Source organism: Rhamphochromis sp. 'chilingali', assembly GCF_963969265.1.
Source record: "Rhamphochromis sp. 'chilingali' genome assembly, chromosome: 18".
Taxonomy (NCBI): Eukaryota; Metazoa; Chordata; class Actinopteri; order Cichliformes; family Cichlidae; genus Rhamphochromis; species Rhamphochromis sp. 'chilingali'.
The window spans coordinates 7725250-7751497 of record NC_137945.1 but is presented as its reverse complement, the minus strand read 5'-3'; the positions used below and the strand labels follow the sequence as shown (position 1 = coordinate 7751497).

General features: G+C 39.2%; 1 protein-coding gene across 1 annotated transcript in view; it reads right to left on the bottom strand.

Annotated features, from left to right (window-relative positions):
• LOC308386431 (uncharacterized protein) overlaps nucleotides 1-14794 on the bottom strand; it is a 50469-nt gene extending 35675 nt beyond the window's left edge. The window contains exon 1 of the transcript XR_013969798.1: nucleotides 14540-14794. The gene's annotated coding sequence lies outside the window, so the exon portion shown is untranslated. The remainder of the gene's footprint in view (nucleotides 1-14539) is intronic.
• Between the last annotated feature and the right edge of the window lie 11454 nt (nucleotides 14795-26248).

Here is a 26248-nt window from a genome sequence, read left to right as displayed (position 1 = left end):
TAAATTGAGAAAATAACATAATGAAGCATGCAATATCTTATTCATTTATTGTTTTCTTTGCTATAATTTAATGTTTTACGAAGTAGGATAGGTTTGATAAGGCTAATTATCATTATATATATATATATATATATATATATATATGATAGAGGCTGGGGTCTATCACACCAGGCAAGACCCCATGTGCAGGCTGTGTAAAGATGCCCCAGAGACAATCCAGCACATAACAGCAGGGTGCAAGATGCTAGCAGGCAAGGCATACATGGAACGCCATAACCAAGTGGCCGGCATAGTGTACAGGAACATCTGTGCCGAGTATAACCTGGAAGTCCCGAGGTCAAAATGGGAGATGCCCCCAAGGGTGGTGGAGAATGACCGAGCTAAGATCCTGTGGGACTTCCAGATACAGACAGACAAAATGGTGGTGGCTAACCAACCGGACATAGTGGTGGTAGACAAACAGAAGAAGACGGCCGTAGTGATCGATGTAGCGGTTCCGAATGACAGCAATATCAGGAAGAAGGAACATGAGAAGCTGGAGAAATACCAAGGGCTCAGAGAAGAGCTCGAGAGGATGTGGAGGGTGAAGGTAACGGTGGTCCCCGTGGTAATCGGAGCACTAGGTGCGGTGACTCCCAAGCTAGGCGAGTGGCTCCAGCAGATCCCGGGAACAACATCGGAGATCTCTGTCCAGAAGAGCGCAGTCCTGGGAACAGCTAAGATACTGCGCAGGACCCTCAAGCTCCCAGGCCTCTGGTAGAGGACCCGAGCTTGAAGGATAAACCGCCCGCAGGGGCGTGCTGGGTGTTTTATATATATATATATATATATATATATATATATATATATATATATATATATATATATATATATTAGGGGTGCAACGATACACAAAATTCACGGTTCGGTTCGGTTCGATACTTTGGTGTCACGGTTCGATATTTTTTCGATACAAAAAAAATGTTCATGCCTTTTTAATTTGTCATTTATTAAAATTATAAATATATATTTTAACTCAAAAGTACAGTTTTTAAATTTAACCCTAACCCTTGTGCGTGTTTTTTATTTTGACAGCGAATGCGCACCACTTATGTGCAGCCCTGGTTATTTAGCTTGTCATATTGCAGCCACAGAAATTATTTTGTCCATGAAACCATAAAGCTGCACTTTCTTTTTGCCTTATAGTCTGATTTGTCATAACTTCTCCGTTTTGTGGTAAGCTTTTCTTTGGCTGTCACTTCTTCACCCTGACCTGTCTTATTTGGCTCAGCAGAACTAAAATATATATCTGTCTGTGAAGGTTCTCAGTCATCCAGGTCATCGTAGTCAAATATAAATCCTGCTGCTTTTACACACGGACTCACATAAGCTCAGCGATCAACCTCTCACATGTTTAAGCTGCGGGAGATTTCACTTGTCATGTTTGCATAGTAAGCTAACAATTAATAAGACGATGTCAGAGGAATTGGTGCACAAATTATCATCACTCACAGATCAGTGCTGTCGCTCTCTATACACAGTTCGCACGATTGCAAAGTGAAAGCAAAAAAACAAGCGCAAATTCAAACGCGATTTCAATATGTCACATATTGACAGTGGCTCACCGATGCCAATGACATAATTACCCAGCTACATTTCTGAAAGAATGCAAAAGCATTGACATATATTTTTCCTTCTTACAATAGCCCGACGGGCAGGGAAGAGATAGATTTTGGTAGCCCGACTGAAAAAATCGCTAGCCCCAGGACGTCAGGCTAGCGATATTGCAAGCCCTGTATCTGATTGAGGAATCATGCATCTTTGGAAGAGAGAGTTTATTACAGAGAAATGTCTCTTTCCAAAATAAAAGCTATACTATCCGCTTCTTCTGGGTTATATTCTCAGCAGCATAAGGAGAATCATGTGCTAACAGCTGTCTAAATGACTCGGCTAAAGTTAGTAGCATGCTTGTTGTTTTTGTCTTTGCACTAGGATGATGTCGGCGTAAATGTGCAGTCATATTCGTTGTGTTCCCACTAGTGCTTTCAGGTTAATCTCGTTGAAATGACCTTAACACCACAACATGGCAAATCTCCGTTAACGAGCTACCGCCGATCGCCCCGTGCATGGGGCTAGACGGCCAACACGTTAACGAGCTAACTGCGCTAACACACTAGTTCCCACCCATGTAATTGAGCATTGCATGGCACATCCAACATACTGTTTTACTTTAGTCCATGACTCGCTTACCTTCAGGGTCATACGTCACATGAAAACCAAAATAATTCCAAACGCCAGATCTGAATGAGGGTGGGGGAGGTGCCCTGCGCTCTTCCTTCTGACTATGCTGTCTGTGTTGAGCGCTCAGTGGATCTGCGCTCGACAGTGCAGCCTAGGCGGAGTAGTCGAACGCAGATTCACTGAGCGCTCAACACAGACAGCATCGTCAGAAGGAAAGTTGATAAAATAAATTACAAATGTTGTATTGTTCGATACATACGCGTACCGAACCGAAAGCACTGTATCGAACGGTTCAATATCGATACGAATATCGTTGCACCCCTAATATATATATATATATATATATATATATATATATATATATATATATATATATATATATATATATGTATGTATGTATGTATGTATGTATGTATGTATGTATGTATGTATGTATGTATGTATGTATGTGTGTGTGTGTGTGTGTGTGTGTGTGTATATATACAGTGGGGCAAAAAAGTATTTAGTCAGCCACCGATTGTGCAAGTTCCCCCACCTAAAATGATGACAGAGGTCAGTAATTTGCACCAGAGGTACACTTCAACTGTGAGAGACAGAGTGTGAAAAAAAAATCCATGAATCCACATGGTAGGATTTGTAAAGAATTTATTCGTAAATCAGGGTGGAAAATAAGTATTTGGTCAATAACAAAAATACAACTCAATACTTTGTAACATAACCTTTGTTGGCAATAACAGAGGTCAAACGTTTACTATAGGTCTTTACCAGGTTTGCACACACAGTAGCTGGTATTTTGGCCCATTCCTCCATGCAGATCTTCTCGAGAGCAGTGATGTTTTGGGGCTGTCGCCGAGCAACACGGACTTTCAACTCCCGCCACAGATTTTCTATGGGGTTGAGGTCTGGAGGCTGGCTAGGCCACTCCAGGACTTTCAAATGCTTCTTACGGAGCCACTCCTTTGTTGCCCGGGCCGTGTGTTTTGGATCATTGTCATGTTGGAAGACCCAGCCTCGTTTCATCTTCAAAGTCCTCACTGATGGAAGGAGGTTTTGGCTCAAAATCTCACGATACATGGCCCCATTCATTCTGTCCTTAACACGGATCAGTCGTCCTGTCCCCTTGGCAGAAAAACAGCCCCATAGCATGATGTTTCCACCCCCATGCTTCACAGTAGGTATGGTGTTCTTGGGATGCAACTCAGTATTCTTCTTCCTCCAAACATGACGAGTTGAGTTTATACCAAAAAGTTCTACTTTGGTTTCATCTGACCACATGACATTCTCCCAATCCTCTGCTGTATCATCCATGTGCTCTCTGGCAAACTTCAGACGGGCCTGGACATGCACTGGCTTCAGCAGCGGAACACGTCTGGCACTGCGGGATTTGATTCCCTGCCGTTGTAGTGTGTTACTGATGGTGACCTTTGTTACTTTGGTCCCAGCTCTCTGCAGGTCATTCACCAGGTCCCCCCGTGTGGTTCTGGGATCTTTGCTCACCGTTCTCATGATCATTTTGACCCCACGGGATGAGATCTTGCGTGGAGCCCCAGATCGAGGGAGATTATCAGTGGTCTTGTATGTCTTCCATTTTCTGATGATTGCTCCCACAGTTGATTTTTTCACACCAAGCTGCTTGCCTATTGTAGATTCACTCTTCCCAGTCTGGTGCAGGTCTACAATACTTTTCCTGGTGTCCTTCGAAAGCTCTTTGGTCTTGGCCATGGCGGAGTTTGGAGTCTGACTGTTTGAGGCTGTGGACAGGTGTCTTTTATACAGATGATGGGTTCAAACAGGTGCCATTCATACAGGTAACGAGTGGGGGACAGAAAAGCTTCTTACAGAAGACGTTACAGGTCTGTGAGAGCCAGAGATTTTCCTTGTTTGAGGTGACCAAATACTTATTTTCCACCCTGATTTACGAATAAATTCTTTACAAATCCTACCATGTGAATTCATGGATTTTTTTTCACATTCTGTCTCTCACAGTTGAAGTGTACCTCTGGTGCAAATTACTGACCTCTGTCATCATCTTAAGTGGGGGAACTTGCACAATCGGTGGCTGACTAAATACTTTTTTGCCCCACTGTATGTATGTATGTATATATATATATATATATATATATATATATATATATATATATATATATATATATATACACATACACACACATATATATATATATATATATATATATATATATATATATATATATATATATATATATATATATATATGTGTGTGTGTGTGTGTGTGTGTGTGTGTGTGTGTGTATGTGTATATATATATATATATATATATATATATATATATATATATATATATACACACACACATATATATACATATATACATGTGTATATATACATATATACACACATATATATACACACATATATACATGTGTGTATATATATATATATATATATATATATATATATATATATATATATATATATATATATACATATATATATATGTGTGTGTGTGTGTGTGTGTATACACACACACATATACATACACACACACACATATATTGCCATTTATCCTTTACTTGTATTTGTGTAAAATGTGGATTAAATGAAAATCACTTGCACATCCTTCTAAACCTGCAAAGTGTTGTGAGTTGGCACATATTATGCTATTTAAAATATTTTTGTAAGACAATTATATCTGACAATCACCTGCTATTTAACAGATTTAGAAACTGACAGTTTGAGTTAACATGCCTACACACTGTGCAGTGTTGCTAATCTTATTGGTTCATTATCAATCACACTACGTGTGACATGATCTAATAAATTTGTGTAGAACATTAAGACCGATGTGTGTAAACTGTACATGAAAATACCTGCTGAATAAAAATGCTTTTCCTCCAGCATTTCACTCAGTGGGATGGGAATTGATAAGAATTTAGCGATTCTGATTCCAATATCGACATCAATTATCATTTCCAGTCCTTATCGATTCTCTTATGAATTTTCGTTGGCTCTGCTTTGAGAGTCACCACGATTGCTAAGCAGCATATCAAAGACATTACATATGAGCAAATTAACTGATGGTTGGTTTTTTGTGGGTTTTGTTAGTTCCAAAGACACATGGAACAACATCTCATTATATGCTACATTCCTGTTCTGTGACTATTATCGTTGGTCTCACTGTGAGGTATAAAACCACCCTTTTTCACCTATGATCCAACTGTAGTTTTGTCGTGTTGGTGCCATTTCTTCTGGGAAAGCACTAAATTGCACAGCCTATACCAGACTTTACATGGAAAAAGGGAAAGCTTTGACCATTCATGAGCTGGTACTTTAGGAACTAAATTCTAAGAACACTTTTAATTAATAGAATACTATGTTGATGGTGGAAATCAAGAGACTCTACCAGGGAACGGAGAAATTCTTAACTGGCTATAGTTATTGCAATTTTACCTGATAGCCCAGTTAAACTTTTGTAGAAATAGGATAGCAACCTCACTGTAACTGAGACAAATCTGTAGTTATCCAGCTAACTTCCACACCACATGCTCGCTGGACCTGCTAGCCACCTCTTCCTCACCAGACTGCTGTTAAAATATACGAAACTGTGCATGTCCTGACCTAAATCTTTAATATCTTTTTATTCTTCATAGCAGGAGAAACATAAGAAATAGTGCCATATGACATTTTTTTTTTTAATTGAATTTCCAAATGCTATTGGAAAAAGAATCTAAAAACAAATAAAAAATAGAGTAAAATAATCGAATGTTGCAATAATAATGTAGTTCATGCTTCTTAGAACTGCATTTATTGCATAAATACACTAGTTACCTATGAATGAACATATCGCACTGCTTTTAATTCATTCATTTATACTTCTCTGACATGTACCGCTTAAATCACTTCAGTTGTTATCTCAGCTGAAGAACCTTGTCAGATATGTGCTCCAACAGTGGATTTTCCCTCCACAAACTATTAGAAAACTACTCTCTATTTTATTTATTAATTTTTTATGGCAAACACTACATTTGAAGCACAACAGGGGCCAAGGACAGAGCATATACTGTAACAGTTTTATTAGGAAACCACAAAGTTCAAAGATGGATTGGGAGATGCGATCTGCCATCTCCAGAGGTTTTCAGTCAAACTGAGCGCACACCCACATAATGGGGCCCAGTATGTGTCAGTGTGTGCACACTAGGCTCCGGCATTCTAATGGGCCAGACACCCCGAGGCTGTATGTGGGTGTGCGCACTGTACATGTGTTCATGTGTGTCAAAATGTAAGTGTGTATATGTGTGTGTGTGTGACTGTAAGTGATAACTAAATGGGTTTTTGCCTCTTTTGGCCCCCATCCGTGACTATAACAAAGCATTTTGTCTTTTCCCAAGGGTTATTACACATCACAATGACATCAGGGATACACACCCAAGAGTGTTCACTGCTTATTGAGTGAACTGAGTTGGTTATCAATTTATGGTTGAAGGGAATAATATATAGACTACACATCATCTAGAATCTCGGAATCATAATGCTGCGTTACAAAAACAACAACTATATAGTATTGGCTGAATGAAAAAAAACTAATCTTGCTGTCACTCTAAATAACACTGCATTAATCAGTGACACAATACCTTCCCTCAGAGGCATGCACTGGCAAATGGATTCAAGATCAATTCCTCTGCCATCTACACACACACACACACACACACACACACACACACACACACACACACACACACACACACACACACACACACACACAATTAAATAACAAAACTAAGCACACAAAAACTGATACACATCTATATTAAATAATATATATATACAAACGTGGTTTCTTCGACATGTAGTTTAGGGAAAAGTTTAGCTGCCACTTTTAGAAAAGTTACTTTAAAGTTTAGTGCTGTCCTTGGTTTTTATGGAGTTTGCTTACAGGCCAAGAGACTCAGTGAAGGTTTGCTAACAGTCATGATTGTAAATGTTCTTTGTCTCCCGTTCCCAGTACAAGCAGAAGAGCTTATGTACTTCAGCGAGCCCTTTACTTCCCTGACGAAGGAAAGGTTCTTCTTTTCAGACTGCTTTTCCTCCAGTCATTGCTATTTTGTAATCATTGTCCATCTCTGACGTCTTTCTGCAACACTGCTCTTTTTGTGCGACTCAGTAAAATGATGGCCTTTGTTGATGAGTCTCAATGAGCTTTCACCGACTATGATCAGCACTTTTTTATATTTTTTATATGTAGCTTCAATTTACAAGAAACACAAGCATGAGTAACTGTTGTCCTTTTGGATACTGTATTGGAGTTGTTCATACTCGGGTCCTCTGGTGTGTCATTTTCTTCATATACAGTCATTCTTTAGGGTTTTTCTGTTTGTTGTTTTTCTTTGCACTGAGAAGCCACCAAAATGTCATCATTTGTCCAGAGTCCTGTTCATTTCTGGATACTAATTCTTTTTTCTAATAACAGACAGCCATTGTTATCAGAAAATCAGAATTGATGTGTAAAGCATCTGCTCATGCCAGGCCACTTCACTTCTCCTGTAAATATATTTTTTATTAATAAAGTGAAATTAAACTGAATTAATTTATTTCCAAGTATAGCAGGCAGTGGTATCAAACAGCCTGAAATGAATGTATGTCATGAATAATTCATATTTTAGGAAAACTGAAAGTATATGAAAGTATAATAATATATCTTATCATTCAGAGGTAGTTCTGTGTTGACAGGGCAGCAGCAATAACACCAAGGTTATATTTTATCTTCATGATTTTAAATCAAACTTTTCATTTTAATACGGCATTTTAATTGTAAGTTAAGATTAAAAAAATATAGGTGAACAGCTGATTAACTTGGAGTCACTAGTAAGGGTTCAATTATTTTTCCAATTATTATATCCATGGTAACGTAGGTGAGGGAAAGACCAGGAACAATTTGAAATGACCCTTTTTTACATATGACCAACATGGAATGAAAAACAAGTAATTCTCAATGAATCCCAGATTACAAAATTATTTCAGGCCACTGAATGGACATTATTAGTTGCTGTCAGTTTTAATATGTGGCCTCCTCCACATACTAGGAGGACAAAAAAGGAATAAATAAATTACCCATAGTTGGAGGCTGAAAGAGTGGCAATGACAAGCATGTTTACATAGGTTGCATACCCTACTGTGTAGGCTATGCACAGGTACACACCTATTTACTGTTATCATTTAGATTAACTTTCATTATTCTGAGCAGAGCTCACCCTTTGATATTGATACCGACATCGGTTGGATCCAAGTGGAATCAAAGGGACCTTAGCACCCCCATGAACACATAAACTATAACCTCACTTTTACTCAAAATGAGTCTTCAAGTATGGGTCATGACTATTGGTATTGCAAAGCTATAACAGGCTCATTTTATGGACCTGCTAATGGCATGTTGAATTTTTAAAATTCCTGTTTAGGCATAGAAACTAAAATGTAGCTGGTTAGGATTAGGGACAGATTATAGTGCTCTCAACACCCCCAGTGATGAGTTAGGATTGACAGACCTGCATCACTAATGCCAAAACCCTCTCTATCACTCACTGAAGATTGACAGTATAAAACATGGAAGTTGCTACTCTGACATCATCTGTTGACTTTGAAGTCCATTTTTGACACCTTGAGATTAGCATTTCCACCATCGCCATCTAAAAAATGGACGCGTTGGACAATGAAACTATGTGCTGGTTGGAAAAACCTTATCTAATGAGCATTCCCTGGATAATGCTCCTTTAAAAAAATAGTATTACCAAGATTTAAAAAATAGAGTTAATCTTTATTAACAATGTCCCAAAATGATTGACTGAGCCAATAAATTCAGCAGGAACGTGTTTACAAAGGTCAAAACAGAAAGCCCTTTTCCCATACACAGCTGTGATTATCTGGTGGCCTTTGAATGAAATACAGGTTTAAGGCAATTTCGCATTTCTAAATTTTTCTAACCTGGAAGCTGCCTCCACATTTTATACTGTTCATGGCACAAAAGCATGGATTTTTAAGCACCACCACCAGGTTAAAGTGCCAGGTTTAGGATTTTTTTTTTTTTCAATTAATGGCTTGTAAAGACGTTTTCTTAATTATCTACCATTTTAATCAGTATGTCCACAATTGCAGTATGAAAACACTTTAATAAAGCTTAAAATGTAAATTGTTTGTCTTTGCTGAAAAAAACAGCAAAGATAAAGCCAATGCCAACAAAAAAACAAGCAAAGAATAAAAAGAAAGAAATTAGAAGATGCAATTAGTCATTACAGCTAGTGACAAAAAACATCTACTGTTTTGTGCTAGTCTTTTTATGAGGTACATTTGCAAAGATCTACTCCCATGCATTATTTGTTTCTCTTTTTTGTGCTTTTTGTGTATTTTTGTTAAATAAAGGGGTCCCATTATTAAATCTAAAAGGGAAAAGAAAGGAGCCATGCAAAATGCAACTGATTGATCATATCATGATAAAAGGTCATGGAAGTATTATGCTTTTAGGTAACAGGGGTGAACTAAATTCTAAATAGCTGATCTGGAAGAGGAACAAATCCTACTAAAGCATAATACAGGAGAAAAAAATGACAGACCTACATTTTTTTTTCCCCTCAATGTTTTGGTCTATTGTGGTTGTTCCTACTCCATCATGTTCGTAATATGGCAAAAACTAGAAGGCAGAAGTGCAGCGTTTCAACCTTGGTCCCTCACCCTGACTGCATAAAATTTGTGAGATATGAAAACGATGAGCCTTGCAGCCCTTCTGTTGGGTATGGCTCATGAAAATTGGGGGTTTGGAGAGGGGTGTGGAGCACATCAGAGGGCTGGGCTGTCAGAACACCAGCCCGCTCCATGAATCATATAAGGTGGTGGGAGAAGAAAAGAATGAAAGATGGAGAGGTGAGATGTAAGTGATGGTGTAAAATGGTTTGATGGGTTGAGCATAAAACGGGGCAGAAAGAACACGTCGCTGTCATGGATCACAGGGGGAGGAAATGAAGTCGTAACACTGCCTGATATGCCCATTACCATACAAGTGGTTCCCCGTACTGGCTGCGAAACTCCTCAGCCTAATGCACGACATTGCTGCTGTCCGCTAAAAACCACGTAACTCTACTGCTGTCGATTTTTTTTTTTTTTTTTTTTTTTGGAGAATTTCAATTTTAAAAATGTATGTGCTCATGTGAAGACTGAGCTTAAACTTGTCTCTGTCAGCATCAGCACCTTTTCAGAATCCATCTGAAGCACACAAAACCCCATAGCTGTCAAACTTTACAATAAATCCATCCAACAATGTATACTGTCTGTACAGCCTCACCGTTTCCTCCTTGAGCATCTTCTATTTTTTTCCTACACTTCGTAGACAATTTTTTCCTGTCCCAAATTCAGTTCCTGCCAAGAAGAGCATAAGAAACTGGCACAAGGACAAAAGTGACCCTCCTCTGTTTGCCTCAGTGTGCTGTTGTGCATTCGATCAGACCCTACAAAATCAGATCTAAGAGGAAGTCACAAGCAATGATGCCACTGTATCGATTTTAATTATCCCATTACTGAGCCTGGAGGTCTTATAAAAACAGATAAGCTAAAGACCTCCAACTAATTATATACAGAGCAGCATCATGCATTTATTTTGCTGTTGATTAAATTGTTTCGATTTATGTTAAATAACAGTGTGATTCAAATGCAAAAGGTATTGGGTTTGACAGAAGGGGAGCAGGATGCGTGAGAGAGGGAGAGAGGTATGAGATGGATTAATCTGAAAGCACATCTTTTTTTGATTTCTGTTTGGGCTCGCTGTCTGATGGAAAATAATGCTGTGTTGGTGAGGGCATGTTGTTTCAGGTATAAGTAAAATGATGAAATATCCATGAAGGCCTTTTTATACTGCAGCTCAGAGTGTGAGGATGTGTGAGATCTCAGACAAAGCAATGACACTTGGAATAGTCTAATGCGAGCCTTTAAAATCAAAAGAAAATTGGGGAACCAGTGATTAGTTTTCCTATTATTTGCAATAATCACAAGATTAACTGTAGATTTACCCAAAGTGCTGTATTATTTATGAATTATGCAGGAAATGTTTGTAGTAACGACATAGATTTTCCGCCATAACCTTCCAGGTAACCTGGAGTGCACTTCCCGAGAAATGTAACTACAAGTTGGGTCGACTGAATGGCTGGAAAGTTGCTTCATAGGGTTAAGAGGGCCTTTCAGTTATTCATAAGTTGTGACTCAGATTTTCCGCTGATGTCTAAATTAAGCCTTTGTAAATGACATTATGTTATAATGCAGCAAAAAATATTTGCTATGGTAGCAGTGCCTACATCAGGCCCACACACACACACGCAGACACACACACACACACGCACACAGTAATGTTTGGGTAAACTATGTGTTTTAGTATTTCAGCCACATGTAAATGGCATTTTATGTCCCTGAAAATTGAGCTTGTGTAGAATTCCTACCATGCTGACGATAGTCTGAAGATGTTTTTCTGCATTTACATGTGGATAAGAAAACTGAATTTTCTTTCACCAACATATCACCTTTTTTGACATGAGACTAACATGTTATTGTTTGTAGTTTTCTGATTGGCCTGCATTTCTATATTGTTAGGGTAGCTTTGGCATCCTCTTGACAGTAATTTACATAATTTGCTTTTGGCACGTGGACAGGTATTTTAAAACAAAAGTGGAAAACTGCTCCTTTTAAAAAATATCCATGTATATGCAAACATGTAAACATAGCCTTTAGTGTCTGTTTTGACATTTTGTCCACACAGTTTTCAGTTTTAGATCACTGAAAACTGCTCTTATCCATGATGAAGATTTTCAGAAATTATGTTTCAGATTTACGCAAGGATAAGAAAAAATAAGATTTTGTCCTGTAATGCCAAAGTAAAGCATTTTTTGTTTTGTTTTTTGTTTTTTGCTTGCTTGTTTATCCAAAACACTGTGATAATCCTGAAAGCCAAACTATTTGGGTGAAAACTGAATTCCAACCGCTAGTCCCAAAAACTGCACTTCATCAAATGACCAAAAGACAAGTCACTCCCAAGACACATTTGGCCTCTGTAGCTAATTTCCTCGTTTATAATGACTGTTGTGATTTTAAAGTGAGGTGTGTTGCTGCTTAGACTGGCAGGTAGGTAACCCAGATGGGTGTAGCTAGCTCCCATCTCCCAGACTGCGCTACTCTGAGTCATTAAACTAGATCTCTTGATCGTGTTTGAGGTGTCAGTACCTTTTGGAGGATGAATCAAATTATCTGATAAATAATATGGTTTGCTGTGTGGTGGATTGTATTAACGGACCATCCAAGAAGCCTTCACTCCAATTCTGATGAGTGTCTGTGCAATGCACACATTACAGTTTATGGATGCAGCTTGGCAATGCTACCTGATGAAGTAAATATGATCACTTCTGAAAAATGATGCTTAAAAACACATCAGAAACCAATGGAGGATGTTCACATTTTATGTGCAGTCTGTAGTAACCCTCTGACTTTTCCTCTGGTAATGTTTATGGCCCACCTCGGGATGTAATAATAGCCAAAGCCCAGACAACAACTGTCTTCTCTAATCCTCTTCTGTCATTCAAAACATGCCAATATAGCCAATTACAGAGCACAGCTGCTGACATTAACCTTTATGCATTTTTATTTTTTAATCTATTGAGACGAGATGAAAATGCCTGTCTGCATGCAAGTCATTTTTATACGTAACCTGCATTTCCAGGTTTAGCTGGCTTAGTGCGGATTCAGTCTCAGAATGGCAAAGAGAGGAAGTGAAGAATGCAGAGAGAACAGAAAACAGAGTGGTAGAGAGAGGCAGAAGCAGTATGAGAGAGGTGAAGAAATAGGAAGTAGCAGAGTGGAAAGGTGAGGGCGTAAAGCTTGAATGCTTCAGCACCATTGCCACCACAAACAGTGTTGACCTGGAAAGCCTCTGCTTGGTGGAAATCAGCTTTAAGAAACCCTTTTAGAGACCTCCTCAGGGGATTAATACTGTTTTGGTGTTTGGGGTCTCTCTCTCTCTCTTTCAGTCTTTTGCTCTGCTTTGTGTGCGTGTGTGTGTCCATCACATCACAAGGTGCATGTTTGCGTGTGTCTATATATGCATTCGGTGTTGATATGCCCATGTGAAAAGAAAAAAAAAGAGCGCACAAGTTGAATTCCTGCAGAAGCTGCTGTGTATGTTGGCGTGTGGGAGAGAATGCATGGAAAGTGAGTCAGCGAGCAAGAGGAAAGGCTGATTGGCGTTTTGGCATTATGTACAGGCAGAGATGCAAGGGACACAGAAATGATTCCGTTGGTTGTATTAAACCTCAATCTCAATGAGCAGAGTGTGCGTTCTACAGTTTTTAGAGGTCAACTCATCTAAACCTAAGCTGCGAAGAGTTCGAATCGAAGCATAAAAGGAAGAAAAGAGCACGTTTTGGGTTTTTTTTTTCCATTTCCTGCATCGTCTTTCTTTTCCCTAGCGTTCGTCCATTCAAGCACATACAGGCTGTAATTACTATCCACCAGTTAGGAATTTATAACTCATGACTTTGAATGGAGTGCAGTCATAAATGGGGCATTACTGTCTCTGTGTGTTAATTTAATGGGTAATTAATTCTAGTTTATTATAACTTATTTTTAGAGCTTTGAAAATAATTCATTTTAGTTATGTTAGCATTGTACTCACCATTAGTGAGTAAATAAATAATCTGAAAAGGCAATAACACCCTCAAGGGCTGGGAAGCAAAACTAGTAATCACAAATTATAGATATCTAAGTGTGTTCACCTGCTTTGCATCCAATTACATAAGAGGACTGGATAGCTAAATGTTCAGAAGGCTATGGGCGTATTTGTCCAAACAATGTGGGCTTTGATGTTGCAAATTCCCAAACTTCACCAGTAATTTATGGTATGTTATCGTGTAACCTATGAAAATAAGATCCAAGTTGTAACAGCCCGGATTCAGGTATTGTTTAACTAAAACTCCCATCAGCGCGAAAGGGAGACGGAGCAAAGACAGGAAGATAAAGAGCGAGAAAACCTCCTTGTGCATTCTTTCACAGCTCTTCTTATCAGCGCTCCCCTAATCGCGGGACAGGGAATGGACGCGGTCCAGTGAAAAGCTAATTATCACTGACAACAAATGTCACATCAAACAGGTATTATGTGAGCTGCATGAATCCTGCCGCACTCGGCGGATCTCAAGCAACAATTTTCACGACTCTGGATGCTAGATTACTTTTGACAGAAAACATACAAATAAAACATTACCAGGGCTTACAGGGAGAGCTTGCAGAGATACCCACTGAGTAAATTATTCATACATTGACTTACTGAAGGAATGAAAGCTTCTGTCTTCTCTCTAATCCCCAGCAAAGCTTTCGGTAATAGTGCAGCGCTCAAGAGTTGCCTCTCACAAGGCTCTATTCATCAAACTTTCCAATGTATGAAATCAGTGTCTGACAGGCTTTTGAAATCCTGCGGCTCCTGCATTATTATAGCGTTTAGCCTCAAACAGCCTCTCAATCTAATGACTTCTCTGCGATGGTGATTGCTTTGATTTTAATTGGGATGTTCTCAGGGTGCTGCTGCTTCTAATCCAGCTGTCTCCCACCAGTTAGACAAGGGTTCCTCACGGTGAGCCTTTATTTCCACTCTGAAACCCATCACAGGGTAGCACGGTTGCCCTGTTGAGTTAAGTCACGGGGGATAGCGGGGGAAGGAGCGGTGCCATATGTCACAGAGGGGTGCAGTCATAGGCAATTGAGAGATGAAATATAGAATCCATCAACGTGCTGGAAGTGTCAAATGAAGAATGTCCTCAGTCTCTGGAGACAGAGTTAGGGTATAGTGAAGTACCATTTAGCCTGTCCATCCTTGAAAGACTAAGCCATGACCCCTCTGGGGGAAAAATAAAGAGCAGGGAGGGCTTAGCTGGTGCATGTCTGTCTTCAGACATTTGAATGATCATAGCTGGGCAGAGTTGTTTGTCCTGCTGTCTTGTTGTGAGAATCCACATCGTTGTTACTCGCCAGCAACTTTAATACAAACTGTTGTAACAAGCAGACTTTTTTTTTCTTTTGTTTTTTTCATATACGGTCTTGCAATTATTTCTCTGTGTTTGGCTGTGAAGCCTTTTATTATTTTTGTCATGCACAAAATACTCATATTAAGTGAAAATCTTACCATCTGCCCAGACACAGCAAATGTATTTAATTTGACAGTATTTTGGCACCAGCGAGACAATAAAACAGATAGACACACTGTAATTGTATTCCCTTTTAGATGCTTGATGCTTTTCGCAATGCAGCCAGAGAAGATGTGTCCTTCAGAAGGCACACTACGTAATCTGGGTCTCATTTTTTAGTGCGGCGGAAAACTGAAATTATCTTACATAAGATCACAGGATTTGCATTTTATGAATTTCAACCAGCCAGTATATTTAGAAGATTTTACTTTTGATTGCAAGAAAGTTGAAATAATGACTTAAAAAGCACATTTGTTTCAAGTATAACTAAATATTTAAACAAGCAACATGTAACATTTTATATATGTTGGGGATCATCTAGTGACAATTTATTTGTGTGAATTTTACGTACTGGATGCACAAACACGCCTTTACCCTTGGTCCAGCTCTCTCTCGTGCTGGCACACGTTCTCATCGATAATTTGAAGTGCTTATTTTTTGAAACGGGCAAACACAGAGAGAAAAATAACTTCAGAATCATCTTGATGCAAGAATACCAGTCCTGCACCGTGCAACCCTACTATTTGTTTTATTGGCTTACTTGTCTTACTAATCTAACTATATTATCAAGTTCATGAAGTTAGTTAGTGTTCCCCCCTCTCCTTGTTTTTCTCCACCGTAAATTGAGTGTAATTTCTAAAATTCTTTGTTACCCTCACCTCGCACTCAAAGCACTTTTTACACAGCAGGCTGTGACCGCAGACTCATTTTTAACCCTCATGCCCACATGCAAACCCAGATCCAGGAGATGTGACTGAAACATCTATCACTCGTATTAATACCCCAAACACTCCAACGCAAAGTAAGGAAAAGAAAAACTTTTGAGTAATTTCAGACTTCTTTAGTTGTTTCTACGTGGACAAATTTCAGTCAAAACAGCCAAGTCTTGCTTACTCTATTTAAAAATAAATAAATACCGCCTTTGTCATCAGCCATCATGAAAAACGACCACCATCTCTGGTTTTCAAATGGCTAATTGGCTGTATCAAAAGTAATCATAAGCAGTAGATGCACCAATTTTAGTGTTTGCATGCACTTGTGAACAATTTCCCTGTAATGGTAGGTTATCCCACTACTTGTAATTGTTCTCTGTCAGCAAACTGAATGGTGGTTTCTAAATTACTCAGAAGAAAATGGTCACTTGTTTCCTATTGTCACTATTAGCGAAAAGGGAGACAGACTTATCTTCAGTAATCATGACTCAAAAACTAGAAGCTTTTATATTATGACTAAAACTTTGAAGAACAACTTCTCAATAAAGTGTGAAGTGCCTTTCTGACAAAAGTGAGAACTGCTCATTAAAAAAACATAAAAAAAAATAAAACAAGCATACATGATGTATTTTTTGTCTTAGTAATCTACATGTATTAACTTGCCACATGAATTTGTAATACCAGGAATGGGCGAGAACTGCACCCAAAACTTAGGAATATGAAGAAAAGCATGAGTAATGTAAGAAATAGTAATAGCCTTTGTTTCTCATCAAACCCGCAAAAATGGGTTTCAGAGTGCTGCTGCTTCTGCCCCTGAAATTAGCTCTAGCTGGAGGTAACCCCTGCCATTGTGAGTCATTCTCTGCTCAGTCAGTGTGATTAACCAGACTAAAGAGCACTGATGGATGGCTACAGTGATGGATACCCATACGCACATACAATGTGTGAAGGTGGTCTTAGCCATTTTTGGTTGGTGACCCCACACAAGCAAATATACAGTATTTCACAGTCCACTGCTGAAGCCTAAGTAATTGTCTGCTAGCTTTGACACTGTATAGTGATTTTTATTTTCCCTTTAGACAAATGTCTTCAGTTGACAAATTAATGAAAGATCCTCTCGAAAGAACGAGAATGAATGAAAGAAACCCTAGAGGCTGTAGGTATTCATTATACCCTAAGAACAGGACATTTATCACAAAGATTTAAAAGTTGATAATAAATTTATGTTGGAATTGTATTTTTAAGATGCTATCAGTCATCTTGTCAGACTCCCTAAAATCATCTAAGCATTCCTCTAGATTCCACGGCTAGACAATCAACATGTTTTTCAACTTTCCCCGAGCCAAAGTAGAACTCACATTAATTGCCCGCACTGCAGAAAGAGGAGTCTTTTGTGATGAGAATGATGAGAGAGTGGCAAAAGCAAAGAAAAATACTCAAGACACTTGCGTGATTTCTTTGGAGCTGCTACTCAAACCGTACTGAAGATACCCCCGGCTATCAGTTTGCACACACAAACACACCCTTCTTTTTGATGATATGTTCCCGCTTGCACTTTTGTGTCGAATCGCTCGTGATTTCTCGACTCGCCTTCCCTCTTTTTCCCTTTTCATATCACCTTTGTGTGCTCGGCTTTGTGAATATTTCTCCTCTGAACCTTTCAGTAAATTTTGACAGGGGCATTTTCTGAGCTGATTCCAAAAGAGGAAAATGTAAAGCACTACATCCATTATTAAACAACATCGCAACCTGGGAAGCCTCGATGAGGTATTTACATTTTATGGCCTCTGTCGGTCCCTTTGGTAAGCAGTCATATCCAAAGCTCGTGGATGCTGAGGGAGCAAATTGACAAGTGCTCACTTTGTATTGTTATGCAAAGAGATTCTTCTTTTTTTGCATTTAACAACATGTTTTAAAGAATAAAATGGAGAATTTTGTGCTTTTAGCAGGCACATTACTAAACCTACCCCACAGGTTTGCCTGGGGTTAGACGTCATTTACACCAGAGGTTCAGGCGGGTCATGAAAAATGCTGTTTGATACAAATTTTATCTTGTACTTTTTCTGCTACACGTGGTAGAGTGTTGCAAGTCCTTATAGCATCGTATTTCCCTGGCACTCAATGGTTCCCTCTGCATCATTCCCAAGTATGTGATAGGGGACACTTTTATGATAAATGACAAGGGCACACGTGGCTTAGAGGAAGGTGTGGGATAATTTTAATCATTTTAATAAGTACTTTAGTGGCCTGTGAAACTGCCAATTTGCTGCCTCATGGGCTGCCAGTGATCTAAGTGGTCAGTTACCCAATAGGATCCTAAGGTTATAAAAAAAGGAAAAGGAAAAACAAGTTGCCTGTTGTTAAAAGAAATACTCTAGGACAGCAACAGCATATTTTCATCCTATTGTAATTTGTATGTCTTCTCTTAGGAAGATTAATTGAAAATACAATCACCATAATTCTTCCAAGGTTAATACAACACATTTTCAATTAAGTAGGAGAAAACACACGGCCGTACTGTATTTGAGAAAGCTTTAGTGGCAGGAGCCATGCTATTTTCCATGCTACCTAATGATAAGCCTTCTCTTCCTCAGTTATTTGTAATTAAGTTTCTTTTCAGTATTTAGCTAGGAAGATGTCAAAGAGGAGAACAGAGGAGGGGGGATCTAGTGAGCTGGGGGCTGAGGCTGCCCTAGTCCTGAATAAATGCAGAGGGTGAACAGGCTTAGTGAATTTCAAAGTCACCCAGGCGGCTTAATAGCTTTCCTAAATGACTCAGCACATTATTTCCAGTTGTACAGTAGTCCATTACACGGTGCGTTACCATACCCATACAGGGTTTGGTCTCCCTCCTTTTCTGTCCTTCTGGCCCAGGCCTGGCAAGTGTTCAACAAACCACTTGAGCCTGAATGCAAAATTAAGTCCCTTGGCTATAACTTTAGGACAGTTCTGTCTTTTTAGTGCTTACCCAGAAGCCCGAGTCCTGTCGGTGACACTCATAACCCCTTGCACTGCAAGCTCTGATGGCAAAGGTGATAGCTAAAATTGTATTGCATCGGCCACAGGCATGGATGTGGATGGAAGGAGACAGAAAGAAGGAGATAAATAGAGGAGGAGGGAGCAAGAGAGAGCAATTAGTGGAGCTCTACAGCATAATCCCTAGGAGACAAGGCCCATCAATCATGTTACTAATCCTTTGTTTCTCAATAAAGATAACCATGCTGCAGGGAGTTAACATTTTCTTAATAAGTCATCTCACTATAGTACACCTGAAAAGCCAGATTGGCCCAGAATTATCCTTATCCTTGATGTATGACATTGAATTGATAAGAGGGCACGGAGACATACTAAACTAACTGTAATTTTGATAATAATAAGACTAGTCGAAGCAGACTAAATGTTAAAAGATTAGAATATATGGTTATCTGGTCAAATTATACGCAGACTATTTATTTAATAATTACCCACACCATAATGATGGCAGCTTTCAAAACCAATACACTTTTAAATAATAATAAGTAGTATTAATAAGAGAAATAAATAATAACTAAACCCCTGATGCATCTTTTGGAGTGCAAAAGTGCACGTTAGGTAAAAAATGCTTAGATGTAGATAAAAGGCTTGTAGTAAGAAAGTGTTTTGAGTGCTGAAATTCAGTAGAAAAGTGTTATAAAAGTACTAGTCCATTTTCCATTTACTTACTCACTTAGCACTTAGTTTCTCCTACGCCGAGTAGCGTATCGGGCAGCTAAGAATCTCCATAGACGTCGGTCAGGGGCGACTGTTTCGTCCCAGGTGATGTTGACGGTTTTCAGATCATCCATTGGTTGGCCTTGCTTTCGCTCACCAGTGCGCGGGAACCATGTAATGGTGATCTTGGCCGGGCATTGAGGGGGTGCACGTAGAATATGACCCACAAAGCGGAAGCGCCTTTTGGCAACAACATCGGCTAGGGAGCAGGTGCCTGCTCTTCGTAAGACCTCTTCACTTGTTATCCGGTCCCGGTAGGAAATTCTCAGGATTCGCTGCAGGCCACGTTGTTGAAGCACATTCGGGCATCGAGCGATCGCATTTGTTGAGCGCCAGGTTTCACTAGCTTACAGTGCAGTCGGAATGACGATAGAGTTCAGTAGTCTGATCTTACTAGCTTAGTTAAAACATCAGCTTCTTTATGTGGTTACACTTGGGCAAACTGTACTTGAGATTGCATTTTTTTAGGCATTTTTAGCTCAATGCTAATAATGACAGTGTTAGCGTGCTAAGTATAGCCATTTGCACCAGCTCAGTTTAGCATGTAAGCATGCTAATGTTTGCTAGTTATGGTTTGATACAATGTAAATTTGAGGCTGTCTGGAATGTCACTACTTAAAAATTTAAATACGTTTAATTATAGGGGATCATAAACTAACCAGCAAGAATTTAATCGTAGTCTGCAAAGCATTTACTTGCTGGTGTCACTTACTTACTTTAATAGCAATCATTTTTGGAGTTGTTGACAAACCTTTGCCTGGCAGAGAGGCTCATACTGACTTCAATGTAACCATGTGGCTAGGACGGCTAAATGCACATTACTTAGGTTTGTGGGAAAGCTTACGGACAAAAGGTAGGTAATAGATTGCCAGCAGTGGTCTCTTGTGTGAAAATCACATGTTTGCCTTGAACTAGACCACTCACAGAGGTGAGCGTTTCAGCAAGGTAACAGTGAACAATTGCTGACTAGATGCATGACTGTATGAATGGCGATCTACTGAATAAATCTTATGTTGCCCGCAAACTGAATAAGAATTCAAGATGCATTGCAAACTTGCCCTGGATGAAGGTAAATCATTGTTAATTGTACTTAAATATCTCAACAAATAAGTTTAGGTAGAGTTAGTTGAAGATATAATTGGAAGCTTTACCTTTAAGGCATATGCTCTGGAATCATACAGTAAAAAGATTTAGCTCAAATATTCATTATGACAGCCCAAAGGCACAGCTTCAAGAATGAACCATCCTTCTGAGGAGCAAAAAAGGGAATGCCACAAGGCAAATAAGATATCTTTTGGTTCCTAGACTCCCAGCTAATATTGCATGTTTTCTGTTGAAATAACAACATTTTCTTCAGAAGTCCATGTGGGTGACCTTTGTAAAATCAAGTCAGCCTCAAATTGAATGAATTCACTGGTGACCTTGAAGGCATCTCTGTGTCCAATTCACTCAGCTCTCCTCTATATGATACTTCTTGCACAGGTAGATCTATCCATCATGTTCTTTTGTTCACCTTTGTGTCAGTGACAACATTTTGCACCTTGTTTTTTCTTCTCCCCATTTCTTTTTCCTGTCTTTCCATCCCCCCCATCATTTTTGCAGTCTCCTGGAGAAGTCAGCCATGGATATGTTGTTGTGATGCTTCAAGGTCAAGAGTGCTTAGCTGGATATTAAAGAGACAGATGGGTGTAGAGGCCGAGTGGGATGGCAACGCAATGCAATTATAACCCGTGCCCACTGTCCACCGCACACATACATTCGCACACAGCACGAGGGAGAGCGAGACCAACAGAGAGCAAAAGTGGGTGAGAAATAGATAGACAAGAGATCACTGCTATCTCAGAAACTCTGTGGAGACAATCTAATATCAGCATGAGTGTAAGTCCACAACAGTTAGAGCATGCACGCACTCATATACAAACAAATGTGCGTGCACTTGTGCACACACGCGTGGCACAGAGATTGTCTGATAGGAATTGTAATGGCTCATTAAAGCACCAAAGTGATCCTGTGGATGGTTCCAGGAGGAGGAAAACAGAGTGAATGATTGATACAGTGATACAGAGTGTGCTCCCTCCACCAGCCCATTAGGGGTGATTTAGAGGGACTGTGGAGTGCAACTGGAATAGAAAAGAGGCTCCTTTCTCTACATTTTTGATTCCAACCTGGTCTGTGACTGATTGAGAGAGCACAAGAAAATGACTATGTTTACCACCATCATAAGATCTCACTCTTGTTCATAATGGCATTTAGAAGGGAGTGATTGCTCAGGTAACAGCCGTGACATAATAGGTGGTGCAAATTGGTGCGCCTGCTTAATTGTATTTCAGACTGTTACGTGAGTTATGAGTGGCAGCGGGTCATGGTATGGCTGTGTGTCACTGTCGGTGACAAACCAGGGTGGAGTGAAATGGTAAAGCAAGCTGGAAGTTGTTCGAAGGTGCCTGATCAAGGCCCAGTGTAATTTGCCCAGATAGGATATTATTCACTCTCACTAATGGTCATACAGTGAGACACGGTCTCTGGTTTCATTAGTTTCACATGAGATCTTTCACAGTTACAATGGTCTATGCATATAGCATCAATCTGACCCCGAAGTGTTATTTTCTGTGCAGTATCAGTCTTAAACATGCAGTGCTACTAGACTTTATTCCCTCATAGCACAAATGACCCATTATATACCTGTGGAGAATTGATATCATTGTTCAACAATGCTAATGAGCAAAGGATTTCATTGCCAGGGAGATCTTAACATCCACTCCTGTATGTCAAATGCTCCCAGTCCTCCCATTTTACTCGTGTTTTCTTATCAGTGCTCAACATTAGTTAGCATCTAAAATCTTTTGTTTACCTACCAAACATGCAAATGACAAAGCAGGTGAGTGCATCTGTACCAGCATATTTTTTTTGTTTTGTGTTAAAAAAAACAAAAAACGTCTAAATCTTTTGTATTTAAACACAAAACAACAGTATAGAGTATAAAAGGATGCAGCTTGAAAAATTAAGCCAATACATGGGTGCCTTAAACCTGTAATGTTTTTAATGACCTTCAGGAGATGACATCTGGTTCCATAGATAACTATGGGAAAATGGTCCTCTGCTCTGACCTTTGTAAACAGTTGTCAGATATCTTTTGCATGTTTCAAGTCATGTTTGATAAAAACTTAAGTCTGTTTTGTAGATTTTGGTTAAAGGATGGTTATTCTTCCTGAAAGAAGCATCATCAGCTAATGACTAGTGATTAACTCGTCCACTGAGATGAAGAAAGTGAAAACAGGACTTCACAAACCAATGGCTGACATCATGGTGTCTATATTGATCTGTACTTTCTATATTAGATTGGTTATTATGTATTCATATTCATACTACTAGATGAGGAAAAAGGGAAACTCTTATGTTTTTAAAATTGTATAAGAGTTATATAGCTCTTAGGATCCATATTGTTACTATTACACTGACAAGGACATTGCTTATCTTACATTAATCTAATTCATAAATCAAAATGTGATGTCGGTTTTTGTCCGTTATAGACAATGCTAACTTACCCTCAAAAGAGAAACTGAGGAATATACAAAGCAGCCACTGCTTTTAGTGTCTGTGTTGACTGATCTTAGAGGTCTGCTTTGAAGTAGAGACATCCGATTTTTCCGAAACATGCCGCCTGTGATTTGGTCAGTGATGGCTGATATTAAATCGCTTTGTTCAAGCAGCAAAGTTAAAGATTCTTTTTCTTTCTTCTGTAATGCCTAAAAAGTGTTCAACATATCCTTATCCAAGGGCATCAGATGGTGTCATCCTTTTGTAGAAAGCACAAAGTATCCTTTGGCACTGGTCACAGTGCTCTTTTAATAACAAGCAACAGTGTTTGCATTAGGGTGACAACCAGGAAGCTTTTTTCCTTTTTATGCTTTATTGTCAGTTGACTATTTGTGCTTTTACTTTGGGTTTAGGGCACAAAAACAAACATCCCTAGGTTTCAGAAAGGATTGTGGTTTATGGTATAAGTTGCGCCTTTGCAACGCAAACCCTGCAGGCTGAAAAATGATTATACCCACTGCGTTTAAATGTGATGCCAAGGAGTTCTTTTAAAGCACTGATATGCAAAGACTTTGGAATATCAGACTCTCTCTTTTGTGATACAGCTCTAATACCAAAGGACACCTACACCTGTATATGTGTGTATCTGTGAGATGCCCATTTCTTCAACAAAGCTGCATTATATGACACCCCGGGAATGAGAACGAGTGACACTCATGCTGGTACATGCACACAAAAGGTTTCATAGTTAATGCACAGAAATAACAATTCAGAACTTGTGAATTTGAATCTTTGTTGAATCTTTGTTGAATCTTTGTGAATCTTTGTGAATCTATATACAAAGGCAGGCACAGATGTATTAGGTTATGTTATTGATTCGGTTCTGTCTTATTATTGCCTCATGATATCGTCCAACATGTAACTCAATAAACCAGAAAAAAGCAACTGAAGACATGACTGACTGTTATACTGTTTACAGGCTATTTGTATTTAAGGCTTAACTAAGTGTTTGCTTTAATTACCCCCAAATTTACTTTTAACTCAGAATTGGTCTATTGAATCAGCGGTCTCACAGGAGGCTTTATTGTAACAATGATCCTCATTAAAAAAAAAAAGAGTCTCAACCCCATTAGACATCACAAAAGCCGTATCAGGCATTGAAACACATGATCACACAATGACCCTTTGTCAGTATTTACTCATGACAATAGAGGAGGTGTCAGCAGCATGGAGTCCCACATGAGTCCACATGATTGTGGACAAAAGAAGAAGCAGCGGTGCTGTGAAATGGAGCCCAGCTCATGCTGAGGCAATTGAGACAGGAAATGGGGGTCGGTGTGGGGTCATGGCGTCCAAACTCAGCAATCTGAGGATTTTGTATTTCCCACAATCCTTTACTCACCCACCCGTTCCTGCTGTCACACGTGCGCGCACACACACACACGTACACACACATGATTGCACACACGGTTCAAACCCACTACGCCTCCCAGTCCTTCATCCCCCAGGGGTGAAAGTGTGATATCAACCAATCTGTTCCAACCACCCCCATAACCCTAACAGTTACAGCTGCACCACCCCCGATCCTCTCAGCTCCTTCTCCTACCTAGTGTGTGCCACAGTGGAGGGACAGCCACGCCAAAACACACTCCACCGAGCTCTGGACCAGCACTCGCAAAAAGGGTCAGGAAGAAGGGTTAAGTGAGCCAAGAAGAGAAAAAAGCAGACATGAAGTCCTGCTTGGACTCCAGTATGATTCATACTGATATTTTAACAAGTTTAGATGCCAGTAATAATCACTCATTCAATCATTGCACATTCACAGCAATGATAGGCAACATATATGTATTTATATTTGCTTAGAAATGACAGAAAACTGTTGCCACAGATGAACGGGATAATATGTTAGTAACAGTGGAAGCTCCATCTCTCTGCTGTTCCCATTTTAAAGTGAAATGTCTGGAAACTCATCTGACCATTGAGGCGAAGTCTGAGGCAAAAGCTGTGACTACTTAGCCAGCGGGAGGCCAGCAGGTCTGAGAGCCATGTCATTTCTTGTGTTGCTTTCCTCTTTCACGGAATTCTGAAACGGACATCAGCAGAAACATTGCTTTCAAATGATGCTCTAAATGCTTTTTCAGATGCTTTTATAACCAAAGGAATTGACTTCTCACTATATCGTGTTCAATTAATTTACATCCGGTTGGAGAGCTCGTCAAACCAAACTGACCAACTTGATTTATTTTTAAAATACTACAATATAGTCAGTAATTAATAATGATTTCAACATCAGCATTAATGTAGTTATTTTATAATATCAATCATATGAAAATTATGTTAGTGTTGAAATATTTTTTTTTATTTTTTATTACCAATTCATGTCATACCTTTTCAAGTTTTATTACAAACAGGAAATAAACATAAAAACAACGAGCAACAATCTGCTACAGAACTCACTGCGAGGTTTTTGATGCTGCATTTTCTTTGTTTCACTGATATCTACCTGTCCAACCTCCAGGAACTACTGCCAACTACTATATACACATTTTTCCTTTTTTCCTTTTCTCAGAATTCTGGAAAAGGAAAAAAATAAAGATGCCCACCTTTTTTTCATGTGTTCCTAATCCTCTTCCATATTGTACCACGTCGAGTATGTCACACAGCTCTTGAGCCATGAGCGCATGACATATACAGATATATACTAACAGCAAACAAGCTGGGAGTCAGTGCTGATGAGAATTAGGGCTATTTAAAGTATAAATAAAATTAAAATTGAAAATTTCTATAATAGAGACG